The sequence below is a fragment of the Parus major genome, chromosome 1A, assembly GCF_001522545.3.
Source record: "Parus major isolate Abel chromosome 1A, Parus_major1.1, whole genome shotgun sequence".
In the NCBI taxonomy this organism is placed as follows: Eukaryota; Metazoa; Chordata; class Aves; order Passeriformes; family Paridae; genus Parus; species Parus major.
Genome location: NC_031773.1, coordinates 71148039 through 71162785, shown reverse-complemented (window position 1 = coordinate 71162785; position 14747 = coordinate 71148039). Strand labels below are relative to the sequence as shown.

Below are 14747 nucleotides of genomic sequence, written 5' to 3'. Positions count from 1 at the left end.
ACCAGATGCATCTTTATTTTCTTCTTAAGCAACATGAGACCTGTGTCACACTCCTTCCAAACCACTATTTGCTGAACTGTCTACAAGGACATTGGGACCAGTAGCAAGACTATTTGTGCTGACTAGAACTGCCTAGGTGAAGACTTCGCCTCTGGGACCACCATAGTAGTTCAGGGTCTGTGAGTGGCCTCCTGGGTTCTGTAATAAATCTCTTTAATACTACATGGAAGGAATACTCAAAAAAAAAAAAAAAAAAAAGTGTACACTGAGTAAAAATAAGCTGTGTCTTTGGTTTTAGATGCCAAAGCAAACAAGATTAGTACTCAACGAAGAACATAACCAAGTTATTTACCACTTCAGAGTTTTCCCAAGTATTAGGTAGAACCAAGCTAAAGCTGAGGATTCTAGGGTATTTTCATTACAACTTGTTTTTGAATAATTTGGTCTCAAAACAGCACTATTTTGCAGAAAAAAAAAAAAAAAGATGCAAGCTCCAATACCTTTTCTCTACTTTTGGAGTGAAACTTCTTAATCATTCCATGTCACAAGAGTGATCAAAACAAGATGAAGAAACAAGTATTTTGATAGCAAGGTCTCTGTGTTCAGCTTTTCATAACAATTTTGTGGCTGCAGAGATGCCATGTCATTCTGGACAGAGGGTATCTCAAAATGGAAGCCTATCCAGAAGGAATTTAGAGAATCAAGCTCCCCAAATGAAATGAACACAGCTGACACAGAAGCAGAGAGTGTACTCCCAGTAGCCCAGCTTTCCTTAGTTCCATTGGTAAAATGGCACTGAAGTCAACTGAAGCCCTCTGTACACAATGAACCATAAGTTACCATGAAAACTTGTAAGGGAAAGTCTTCTCCTAGGGGAAAATAAGAACAAACCAACTCCCAGGAGAGTCCATGAGGGAAGGAACAACAGGAAGGAGGAAGAAATCACTACGAATCTGGCATCTTTAATTCAGAAAAACATCAGAGCTCTTGCAATTCCCACAAACTAAACAAGGAATCACACATTTACTGTGGAAAAGGGGGAAGAGTCCAGCCAATTCTGTTTAGAGAAGGAAATAAGGGGAATACCATGCCAAGCACAAGAGGAATTTAATTTGATGGAGAACCTACATTTCAATTTAGCCATTGAACCACTGCAGGTCATGCCAAGGGACATTTTTTGTTCCGTGTTTGTTCTTTACCTGGCAATAGGAAATAAGCTTTTCCTCTGGTCCTCAGTAGAAGGATCTTAAAATATGTTGGAAAGGCAGGTCACTGTTTGCATCAGCCCACTCCTGAATGACAGTGCCCATGACACAATCAGTTTATCACACTCCTGGAAAAGCTCCTACCAAAACCCCTGCCATGCTGCTGTGCTTCAGAAATGGTGGTTAAGACACTGCTGGTCAGTTCAAAAGATCCTCAATTCAAGAAGGGAGAGGAAATGAAAAGTTGTGTGCTTAGCTCCCAGCTGAGTCTGGAAGGTATACATGCCACTTCACAAGGAAAGGTAACAGGAAGCCATGAAAGAAAAGAGTCATTATGTTCAAGTGGTAACATTTTCGTGAGGTTACACAGGCCAAATGAGCATATCCCAGAAAAATGTGAATCAAAGCCTTGGTAAAGAAACAGAAACCAGTATAAGTGACAGCAGATAGAAGAAAAGGAAAAACAAAGAAAAAACTTTTAGAAGAACAAAAAATATCAGATATAAGAAAAATCGCAAGAACCAATGCACAAAAATTGAAGTGTGCAATTAAATTTGGTATTAGTAACTGAATAATAATGACTAAGAAAGTAAAAATACATTTCTTTTCAAGGGCCCCTCCTGCACAGGGTGCTGGCAAAAGGTAAGTTCAAGATGGATTAAGTCAGGACTGGCACAGCAGAAGAACAGGGGAAAAAACTGATTAACTAAGAGTAAGCTACCATGTTCTCAACATTTATGAGGGGATTAAGTATTTAAGGGTTGAGCATAAAACAGAAATATGTAATGGTCACCAAAGCAAGCTATTCCAGCATAGGTACAAAGTGTTTGTAGAAAGTCCTATACATGACAGAAAAGAAGAAAAAGAGAGACAGAAAGACTGCTGAACTTCATTACCAGAACAAGTTATTTAAAAGTAGCCACACCTTATGACAGGCATAAAGGAGCATATGGCCAGAAATGAGGGAGGACACAGAACCACCCTTCTCTCCCAAAACCACTATTAAATTTGCTCATGTGTCTTTGAGCATGCAGGTCAACTCCATTGCTTGGAGGGATTTTATGTAATTTTAGAAAGCTCACTTTGAAGTCTATAGCAAAATTTTAAAAAACCTAAATTTTAGGATAAATGTATTATTTACAACCATATGTTCCCATTCCTACCTGAGGAGGTGGGAAAAAACCCTCAGACGAGTAGTAGAGGGGAAAAAAACCCCCAAATTGATGTGTCTGTTGATAGTAACAACAATGGATGAAGCCATTGGCAATTAACCACTTTAGATTTGCACCTGGCTGAAGAGCAGACATGACAGACAAGCTACTTCAGTTGACTCGTTCGCACAAACCCACATGCAAATTTGCCACAAGTCAGCAGAAGGAGTGGTCTGGCAGAGGGAAAAAAAATAAAACAAAAAAGTGTCTTCCCTGAATGACAAAAGCCTTCAGCTGACAAAATGTCACCAGTAACTTGACGAGCCCCAACGTGTTGTAGGGATGGCAGGTTCACCAGTAGGATGTTCTTGATTCCCATCTGCACAAGATCTTCTGCAACACCATCTCTCCCAGTATGGATACCATCCCATTACAGCAGTGCCATACAGCACAAGGAGCCCTGCAGAGCTCCAGCTGAACCTGCAAAACCGTTTTACTCCAGGTAGGACTCCAAGAACATGGTCCTGGTATCACCATGCTATTACTTAGAGTAAAGGTAAGGAACACTCAAAACCCCCAAACAATTGAGATTAAAACTATATAAAAATACAGCAATAGGATTAAAAAGAAATCAGACACTATCACTTGAAAAGGAATGGGAGTGTTAAATGGAGTTGTAGGTTTAATCAACACTTCCCCCAGAGCAATGGGCAGTGATGACAGAAGCTATTAACAAGTGAGAAAAATAACAACTCTGAACACACTGGCACCATTTAAGTTAATATGAGAAGGAAAAAAACAGGGTAAAAAATGAATAGACATTACTAGCTATCCATTCTCAAAGCAGAAGAGATTTTTTCATTTTACCAAATAAGTATGATATAATAGAAATGTTTTCAAGTTTCCAGTAGGAAAAGGTTTTTATTTCACTTTCCTTTGAAAGACCAAGTAATGAATACGCTTGTGATTTCTGATCAGATACACCATAACCTATCAAATGTACAAAATTTACCTGCCTTCTTCAGATGACTATGACAACTAAAACTACCTACTACATGAAGACAAGATTTTCTCAATTCATTATTCCTAGAAAGAGCCTAAGAACCCTTATCATCTGCAAGGCTATTTTGTTCTGCTAGCTAATTAATTGCTTTTCTTATAATATAAGCCATCAAAATAACCGAATATAAAGTCACATTGAGTGAAAGCTTTTTAAGATAGAAGCTGCTCTGCAGACAGTATACAGGTATATATACACATGTGCATGTTCATGCACATGGTTTGTATGTGGGTGTATATATGAAAACACATGTACATATACGTCTATGTCCTGGCTCTGCTTTAGAGCAAAAGCATCCTGACAGAACCCAAGCTCTAAACTTGTCAGGTGGCAGACGAGTTTCCAATGGAGCACAAAGCTCCTAGAGCCCTGGGAAGCCAAGCCAAGCCAATTTGAATGCACAGTGGCAAACAAAAAGCAACCAGCTCAATAACCTGAATCAATGGCTTCAGCCTTGGTTTCCAGCGGATAAATCCATGTCATGAATATACTCCTTGCTACCTCTGCAGAAGACAAGCTTGAGGGGGTACATTCCATGGCAGCTTAAAACAAGTGAAGTCAGGGCCACCAGTAAGCACCCAAGTCCCTCATGCCAGCCCACACGTTAATCCAGCAAGTTGACTCAAAGAGCTACATCAGTCACAAACCGACTGTACAACCAAGTAGAATAAACAAATCCAGCAGGAAACCACAGCCAAACAATCTCCAGGCATTTCTAGTTCCCAGCTCTGGCTCACTGTGCAATCCTGACAGCTATTAAAAAAGTGAGTTTGAAAAGACAGTGGTTGGGATGACAAGAAAGAATCTCAGTACCTGCAAGGCTTTGGTGTTACCTGCCACAGAAATGCACTCTGTGTCATCCTCATGTGAGAGAGAGAGCTCCACTACTTTCAGCAGATCCATGCTAATGTCCTCCAATTCCACTTTTACTGTGACTGAACCCACTTCTTTTGGACAACAAGGGTAATTGCCAGTTCAGCAGAACACAGAAGAAAGGAAAAGACAGTCTACAAAGTATTTTCCTTTTAAGATTTTAAGAAGGCAGGTAATTTAAAGTCTGGCATGGAGCAAACAGCTTCCTGGAGTCTATGGAGCAAACAGTATGATGGCTTTCTGGTCTGCTTCAAGCCAAACACAAAGAAAATAGGCTACTTGTGAGTTTATTCCCTAATTTGGCCTCAAGTGAAGTATGAACAGTCACACAAACTACCTTAAGCAGCAGGATTAGGGCAGCAGCTACAGGCAAAAGGACTAGGTCAAGCTGCCAGACATGGTAACCTTTTCTACATGCACAGCTGGAAAAAGACACTTTGTCAATAGTCTTGAGCTGCTGTTCTTCTGCTTTGTGTATTTAGGTTAAGGCTCCTTGGGGCACTGACTACTTGTACTTACAAAGCACTCCCACCAACAGCAGCATTTAACATAACCCCAAAATGTTAGAAGACAAACAGCAAGGGCCTGGGGTAGCTGGCACAATTGTACCTACAATGTATTTAGAGGATATCAGCCTCCAGTACTCAACATATTCTAGAAGTAAACACAAAATTCACCAACTTTTTTCTTTAATATAAGTTTATCTTCTGTCTAGAATAACTCCGTACCTACCAGATCTTAAAAAAAGCCAACAATAAATTACTAACAGCATGAAGAAAAACAGCAACTCACAATAGAAGTATTCAGACAGATCATTTTCCACACTTCTTTCCATCCTCTCAGTTGCACTGAAAGACATGTCATTATGTGGACTCAGGAGCATGTTTTTTGAAGCTTAGCCTCTGAACCTTAAAATTTTTCTTCAAGATATGGTCTATAATGAAAAGCTTTGAAATCAACTCATTCTCAAATATTTAAAAATTCCTAGTGAAAAAGACCAAATACACAAACCCACACAGTGTTATTTTCTCAAAAGGCACCTTATAATCTCACCCAACATTTCTAGTTTTTAAGGTGCATCTTCAATTACATGAATTATAAATCAAAAAAACTATTTAACAATCTTCAGAAGATATTTTCTAGATGCACAAACAGTACTTACTACTACAAACCTATTAGAAATTACACCTTTCCCTGTACTTCCTATAACTTGTCATTATATTTAGACAGCCTATCAAAAAGACTTCTCCTCATGCACACAGAAAATAACTCTTCCATTATGTACTCCTACAAGCCTAGCATGAGCAACCAAAGTGCAATGTTCCTATTCTGTTGTCAGACATAACAGACATGAGAACTACATTTTCTGTGATTTAAATGAAATGTCATTTTCATGTGCGACTAGTAGAGAACTTTTCTTCCGTCATAAAAATACTTTTAATCTCTGTTGAGTCTACCTTCTTTTCTTTTTCCTTTATTTAACCCACATAGGTATATCTTCTCAACATCTGATCAATATCTCTTCTTTCTATTTTGCCCTGTCCTTTCTCTCTCTCCACTTCTGTTCCTTACATACATCCTCCTTTTCTAGTATTTTCATCATGACAAAACTTGACCTTCATAACACACAGCTCTTGAAACTGGATAAACTGTTTGAAACTTCAGCTTGAGAAAGTGATAAGCCTGAGTATTTATCCGCTGCAGTGCAATTTAACTGCATTTTAAGTAAAAGCAGAAGGATCACAGCTCTGTCTACAGACACCAGAAAACAGAACTACATTTCAAGTTAACCATTTAAACATAAATTAGAACAAAACGTGCAGAATTCAAGGAAGCCAAATTTGCTGCTGTTGGAGAAGCTGAAGAATGTGGTTACACATTGGTGGTTCAATTTCTTTATCTACATCTTGTCCCAAAGCAACTCATCTACGTAACACCCCTTCCACTTCATCTCAAAGAAAGAGTAATACTATTTTCTGCCAATGGATAGACTACTCCAGCTGTGCTTTCATGTATAACAATTGACATTTGAAAGGGAGAGATATTTCAAGGAGGAATTTAGGCTTATATATTTTCATTTTGCTACATAAATTACAAAAACAGGTAAACAAGAATAAATAGGTAAGTAAGCATAAGGTATGACCGTACAGAAAAGCAGTACCACAAGCTGAGCCAAATACAAGCACTCAAGAGAAATGCCTTACTTTGGTGGATATAATAAGCAGATTTTTCTAAGCGCACTTAGTAATTCAGTTAAGCAAAGATATATAAAAATGCTACTACTAGATATCTACTCTAGTATCAGACAGGTCCTAGGTCAGGGAAAAAGCATACTAGGTAATGACTCTTTTTTCCTTAAGATCTCTAACATCTACCTTACACTGAAAGGTTTGTTTTCTTCTTAAACCAAAATTGAACTGGAGATAGAGATCACATGTCAATACTGAGGTGTGTATGTGTGTATATATATATATATATATATGCTGAGCATGTACATACAAAAAGACTGACATGCCCAACATTCCTCCCAAGTTAATCTTTGAAATACTGAAATACTTAAATCATCAACACATTCTTACCTTTTTTTTTAATTTTCATCATTCTATGATGAAATAATCAAAGCCATTTTTCTGAAGAGGCTGTTAAAGTAGACAGCCTCTTCAGGGGAAAGGAAAATGTAATTTAAAGAGTGGGAAAACCACCATCAAAGGGCTTGGCAGCTTTTAAAAATTCCCTAAACGACTCATCTCTCTAAGCCAGCATTTGCTGACAGTGTCACTGTACTCAGCTTTTTTCTGTGCCTGCCACTAAGCAGCACATTCAAAAGAGCTAGTCCCTAAGTCTTCTGAAAGGCCAAGACCTGAACCTTTACCATGAAGCAGTCCCTTCTTCCCATCCACCTCCCCTATTGCGTTACCTCCTTATTGCTGACTTAAACAGTAGACAAAGTCAGTCACTGAAAAGAACATTCTGCCTATTTTAATGCTAAATCTTCAAAATCCTCACCATGACTCAGTTAGAAAGATTAGATGATCATTGCTTGAACCCTCAATATTGTGTAAGTGAAAGAAAAAAAATTAGTGTTAAGCAGCAGCTGTATTTTCACTTAGCTATGCAGACATTTCATAGCAACTTTGCCATCCTGGCTTATGTCTGGGGGTTTGAATAAAAATAGCTAATGTGCTTGCTTGTTACACCGTGAAATAAAGTGCACAAAGCAATTGCCAGGACTGGTTTTGCCCATGAAAGGCAATGGTCATTAATAGCTTGTATTTGCAGAAGGCTGTCAAAGGAGCAGCATGCCTGTGCTTCCTCCACAGCTTTCTATAGGTTTAACCATACATGAGGCAGCAGAGACAAACGCATTACACATTTCCTCATTTCACAACAGGTCATGCCTGCAGGAGAGTTGGCAAGTCATGCAAGCTTCAGTTGCAGAAAAATATTCAAATCCTGTAAATTTGAGGGGCTGGAAAGATGTGTGTCTCTTCCTGGAAACAGTATATTGGGAAAATGTCCAATGACAGTAATAGTTAATCAGTGTTTCATCACTTTCTTTTGCTGTCCTGACAAATCTTGTTCAAAAAAGATTTGAACTTGCACTCCTGTTCTTTTTCATCCCTGTTTTTTGTTTTTTTTTTTTAAGGAGATAAATTTCAGTAATATTTAGACAGGAAACAGGCAACAAATGGACTACTCATACAATTATGTCTAGGCTGGATAGGCAAATTTTTCAGGCACCTTCAAATAGGTCTACCTGGAAATCTCAGCAAACAGCAAAATGAGCTGCACTGAGGAAGTAGGCTTTGCCACCTGGATGGTAACCACCCATGGATCTGTATCTATGGTTTTAAAAGTGTGGCATTCTATCTCTAACATTCTGAATAATCTAACAAGCAGAACAGAGAAGCTGACAGCATGCCCACACTGTGTCAGTCATGAGAAGTCAGGGATTTTCAGTAGCTGGACAAGAGACTTCACCAACCAGGAAAATCACACCTATTCAACTGAAAAGTTACATGCAAGAAAAACCAAAATAAAAAGTGAGATTTTGAGAAACAAACAAGGTAGCAGCAGATAATACAAGTACAAGCAGCTCTCTTAGCTTTATTAGACTTCATTTTAAGCTTCCTACTAGCCAGGAGAACATGAAGTTTACCATCTCTCATAAGGATGGTGCCCATCTGCCTTCAGCTGCCCCTGTCTTCCTGAGACACTTGACTATGAATTTACAGACCACTTGCTGGAGATTACCCTTCTCCACTAAGGCCTCTCAACACCCACTGCATAAAAGCTGGAAAGCTTTCAGGAAACTGAAATGACGTGGGAGTAGACTGGGAGAAAAGGGAAGAAGGTTTGCAGTCCTCTTGCTAGGAGAAGAGACCATCAAGGCAGAACTCCAGATGCAGACTATGGGAAGAGAGTCTTTCATAGCCTATCCTCAGTTTGGAGCACACCTACCTTAAAAACAAGGTCTTCTGAAAGGTGGAGGGAGCCCTCCTAAAGTGGTGACACCACTTGCCTCCAGCTGATCTGGATTCAGTCAGTCTACTGCATATTTTGAAAGTTATTGGAAACAAAAACTGTGTCAATCCAATGCAATAAGATTACTGCTATACTCCAGTGCAGTAGTTTCTCTTCTTGCTTAAAAATTGGCAAACATTTATGAGTATCCTTGTGGAAACCAAGCTGAAGGTTATTCTGTTTGCTTTCCAACTGTTCTGAGTAAGAGGCCTCTACCTAAATTCTCTTAGTTTGGAAATGCACTTCCGGGTATGATGGCATTAGAAGAACATGTAACACAAAGCTTTTTCCCTCTCCACCTCTCTTCTCTCCCAGTTTTCCAGAGTTCAGACTCCCATGAAAGTCAGGGAGAGCAAAGCTGGAAAGCAAGAGAAAACATTGTGTCCCAAGGATAAATTTTCAAGTAGGTAGGTATGAAATCCCAACACCTAAGTACTTGCAACAAAACACTGGTGGGAACTGTACAGGTGATAGGTGCTATACATATTCCAGGTAGCATTAACAGAATGAGCAGAAAATAATCCCATGCCTGTTCATTGGGTGATTTCAACCCACCTCTGACATAAAGGCTTATTTCAGTAGCAGGATGGCTGAGAAAAGCCCTTTGAAGTGTAGTTCAGACTCTTTGCTTGTATTTGTAAGATGGTGTTTAGAAGATGGGTGCCTGTCCTGCTTGAGAGACTGCACACACTCAGTGAAATATGCACAATGGAGAAAGGTATGCCCCTGCAAGGACCATCTTGCAGGTAAAAACCCAAATTCTGGCATAGGATTTGAGTCTACAAAGTCTGGGGTGAATGATTCTTACAGCTAGCAATCAAGAAGCAAAACAACACACAGGCTATTAAAGTGTGGCATTTTTATCTCTAACACTATGAGCTATTCAGCCTAAACGGAATTATAAAGCCTAAACATGCTTTACTAGATTTCAGTAAGAGCAAAATGCAGCACTGAATCAATTTTATCCAGAATAGTGTGGAAGGAGGGAGAGTTCCTTTCCTATTTTGAGAGCAACATCTATGCTACACATGCAGAGTCAAAGACTTCTAATCCAGCAGGCTGAATACATACTAGTTATTCAAACTCAAGAACGTGTGCATAAAAGGAATTTCATACAATTAGTCTCTGTTGTCCTCCTCAGTTCATGTTCTCTGTAAAGTTCTCATTCCAATGTTGCTACATTACACAGTCAGACTCATCCTTTTGCCTCCCACGTTACCTTCAGTAATGTAAAAACATTAGACAAGCGGGCAGGGATATATAAAAAGAAACTATCTGTACAGCTACTGATCTATCATTTAGTCAACAGGCTCAATTCATAGATCATTTTAGTAAAGCAAAAATCAAGCAAAGCAGAATGAAAATGGGTAATGCTATTTCAATCTCAATACTAGAAAGCATGTCAATTTTCTGCTAAACTAATGTAATGGAACACAGTTCTACTATGATTTTATGAAGAATTTTTTAATATTATTTTAGCAGACCACCACTCTGGCTAGTGTACAAAAATATCTTAAAAAAAAATTACATTTATTCTCAACTAATGAAAACTTCTGCACATCTCTACTTTTGTATCTTTATTTACTAAACAAATGACAGAAGTTTATATCTTCAGCTTGAAAGCAAACTAGTGCAAATGCATCTGCGAAGGTCTGTGCAAGGAACTGACCCTAGTTTTTGAGGAACAGTGTGAATCTCAGAAGGTACAGGGAAAAATTAGTCCCAAAAACACACTTAAGAGAGAAGCTGGATAAATCACTGAAAACATAAATATCATACTGTAACCAGGAAAGAGCAGAGATAACTAAATTCCCCTCAAAGAAGAACCTTGTTTCAGGAGTTCCTTTCATATCTTCCAGCTTCAGACAGTGAAAGCACAGAAAAGCAGCACTATGGGAACTTGGGAACATCCCTACTGAATCCCCGCGGCCCCACTGGAAACCTCCCATCACTGAAACAACACTCTTTCCCCTCTTTCCTGGCCTGCCCAGTTATTAAATTTGGTGGGGTTTTTTTTCAGCTGCTGGAGCATTTCATAGGGACACAACATGGAAGGCTGCCAGCCTCCCCAGAGCCAGCTCTGAGGAGGACACTCTTGGCTCAGCAGCAGACCACACAGCGCAGCAGAAAGAAACACAGGGCCTTGCACTCAGGCCCATCTTCACTCTTGCCCTCCATACACCCACCCTACATGCAGGTTTGCTCTGAGCCCTGAGCAGTAATTCACTGGTGCCCAACACCATCTCTGCTGGAGACCACCGTACCTGCCAGCAGGCTGTACCTATGGGCAAACCAAGAACTGCTCAGGTTAGAACTAGGCAAATCTAAAGTTAAGATGCCAAACTTGACCATTAATATTTATTTTTTGTTTCATTCAGGTGTTATAGGAACTTACATAGTAACTATAATAAAGATTTGCTATTTGGAGCTGTCAAGACAACACCAATGCAAAGATCAGACACAATGGAGCAGAGAAGTGGTGATACGAGCCGCCCTGTTTCCACGCCTGTCCTCAGACACCAGGAATACTGCAGGAGCACAGGGCATCCCAGCCTCCTCCCTTGCTCCAGAGGCAGTTTGATCTCCATTGACTGTAGTAATGGGGTGAGGATACCACAATAGTGATAAATTCCTGGGGATAGTGTCCCCCAAGTAACAGCTATGAACCAGCCTGAACTTAGTGTTTGCTTTACCTTCTTGCACCCTGGTCTTCAGTCAATAGCTTTAGTCCAGAATGACATCCTGACACATACCACCAGGCCAGCCATCACCCCTGGCTTTCGATATGCGCAGAAAGTAGAGGCCATGTATGCAACTGGCAGCCCTAAAGGATGATATGCTAGCCTTTGTTTAAGAGGGGGATACAAATAAACCACAGAAATATTAGTGATACTGATATGGTATTTAAAATATTCTACAGAAATCCTCCATGTCAGAATGCTCATTCTGGAAGCAATCCCTAAGAAATTGTAGGGAAAGTGAATGTACCATTTGACACATTAGGGACACACTTTCTTTCCTATTACTAAGAAAACCAGCTTCTTGAAAATTCTAAAATAATCAAGGATGTAGCATTACACAACCATGCAAAAAGTACTACAAGATTGCAAGAAGCATTTAGTCACTATCATAACAACAAATCCATAGGGGCAGATTCAGTGGAGTCACAGACCAAACCCGTGTTTCTTTCAAAAGTTGAAAAAAAAAAATGGGAAAGAAAAAAGAAGAGATGTGTCAATCCTTCCACACCTCATTCTTTGACAGTAACTACTCCATGCCATCTGGCTATTAAGGACTGTCAGCACTTAAAGAATATCCATGATGCTTTCCTGACTGCTTCTACAGAAAGGAAAAAGAAAAAATATGTCCTAGAAAATTCAGCTGACATACTACAAAGTGAAAGCTATCATCCTGCTGCCTCCTTTTTCTTGGGGGGGAAAAATGCTTCAGCTGTACTTACTGTATTTCTTAGCAAAAGTGTATTTCAACAACAGTGAATATTGCTGAATCGGTGTGAGGATTATAGCACTGAACTTTAAAAACCCAGGTGACGGAGCAAAGCCCTCATCCTGCTCACACTTCTTGCTGTCAAACGCGCTGGAGCAGAGCTCACTTGAAGATAAACGCAAGTAACTGTAATCAACATCTAGCTTGGCTATTTAACATTTCTTACGAAGAACGAGAAGAAAGCCTGAATTTAGCCCCTGAGGGCTGTCAGAAGGCCTACGTGAATCTTTTATCTGATAGGCAGAAGAGCGACTGGCCCATCTCACATCCAGTTTCCAGTGACTCCGTAGGATTTCACTTACCTTGTGAGCAGAAACACAGAGCTCGCAGGGCAGAGTGGATTTGCCAAGGAAGGTGCACAGGCACATGGCAGATCCAACCACAACTCCTCCCACGAGCTAAGGGCTGGCACCCCGCCGGGCTGACTTGGGAGATAGAGCTCACAGCGAAATCCATTTAACACATTCCTGCACAGCTTCTGCCGATACCAACCCTATGGCCAGGCCAAGCTAAAAGCAAACACCCTTGCCCAGCCAGCTGTCTTTGCTAGAAGAAGAGCATACATTTTTACAGAAACAAAGGTAAGTGAGCTCACTATCTTCTACAGAAGTTTTTCTGGCGTGATTTTGTTCCATTACATCTGCTTGGGTAGCTAACAAAAGCAGAGCTATTGGAGCAAGAATGTACTCAGGTATCTTTATACAACATGTAACATTTTTAAATGCTTGGTTTGTTTTTCTGGACCTTTCCATATATATTAAGCCAAACAGCATTTTGAAGCTACCTGCTGTAGCACAGGAACTGACACATTCTCTGCTGCTTTTATGTATTTGTTAATTTTAAAGGGGACTTTTAAATTGTTTATTAAGATTTACTAAAGCACTACTGTATTAAACAAGCATAACAAGTGGAACTTACAACTGAGATATTTCTCATAGATTCCATCCTCAAAACATTAATAAGCATACTCAGTAAATGCAAGATTTACTTGTGACTATCACTATTCTTTGTATCTTTTGTCATTAAAAATGAAAGCTAAAAATACATCTACACCTCCCTGCTGCATACTTCACTCCACATTCAAGCAGAAACTCCCAGACAACCAACATAAACAACTCTGATGAATGTTTCAATCTCCAATGGGCAGAGGGATGAACACCATAAAAAGAAATTAAGGCTCACTATTTTTCCACCTCCCCTCAAAACACAAGAGTCTAAACCAACTACTGTTTGGTCAGTTGTGACTTTGTAAACTGTGTATCTACCAAACCACACACTGCCAGGAATAGCATAAATCTCAGAGCAAGGATTACAAAATCATTCTGGGGTTTTGGTTGGGGTTTTCTCTGTTAAGAGCCCCAACACACATCCTAGCAAAGAGAAAGAGTTCAATCTGCTTTTAGTTTTCAAAACTAACACAGATCTATTTATTCTGCTGCGTATACACCGAATGTTTGAACAAAAAAAATTAGTTGTAGGTCAGACAATACAGCTCGCTATCACTACACCCTTCATTTGAAGGAAAACCAAATAAATCGGTTTTATGTTTCAACCAGCTGAAACGACGGTAAAGGAAAGCAAATTCTCCTGGGTTTCCCTTTCTAAAAAAAAAAACCAAAATAAAAATAATCTTATAAAATAATATTTTTTAAAATCACAGCTTCTCATCTGACATGTAACCAAATGTTTTTTTGGCCGCTGAAAAATCCTGCCATTGGTCGGGCTCGGCAGTAAGCACATCCCATACACCTGGTGATGCGCGCTCAGCCCCGCATCCCGGGCCGGGGTGGCGGTGGGGGGGACAATGTCGGGAGCGAGGATCTGTCAGGCCGCGTCCCGGCGCCAGCTCCGGCCCGGGAGCTCAGGCGAGAGCGATGCCAGGTTAACAATTTGCAATTTGCCTCCCTCCTGGACTCCGCGTCAGCCCTCCATTTTGTCAGCCGCCTCAATTTAAACGTTTCCCAAGTCGATGGCAGAACTTCAGCATTTCTTCGGGAGCCCTCCAGGGCTTTAAAGCATCCCCGACCATTTTGCGCAGCCCGCTCGGAGCCAGCGCTCCGGGCGAAGTTTAGCAGGGCAGCCGCGCACGCCGCGGCTCTCGGGCAGCGCCGAGCACCCCGCGGGGCAGCCCGCGGGCTCTTTCCCATCGCCTCTCCCGGCGGCGCCTCCTCCCGCCCCGCGCTCCGGCGGCGCCCGGCTTCCTTCCACGCACGGGGAGAGGCAGGTGGATATCGGGAGGAGGGCAAGGAAGGGAAGGGAGGTAAGAGCCGCCGCGGGCAGCAGGGTGCCGGCAGCAGGTAGGGAGGGCAGCGCGGGGCGGCCGCCGGTGCCGTGCGGTGCCTGTGCCGTTCCCCCTCCCTCCAGCCCCCGTTCTTACCACCTGCGGAGGCAGCTGGAGCCTGCCCGGGCCGGGGCAGCGACCTGTCC

General features: G+C 41.0%; 1 protein-coding gene across 5 annotated transcripts in view; it reads right to left on the bottom strand.

Moving 5' to 3' along the window:
- The window catches only part of DUSP16 (dual specificity phosphatase 16), a 69444-nt gene extending 54697 nt beyond the window's left edge, over positions 1-14747 (bottom strand). For all 5 annotated transcript variants that reach the window (XM_015627027.2, XM_015627024.2, XM_015627029.2 and 2 more), the window contains exon 1: positions 14698-14747. The gene's annotated coding sequence lies outside the window, so the exon portion shown is untranslated. The remainder of the gene's footprint in view (positions 1-14697) is intronic.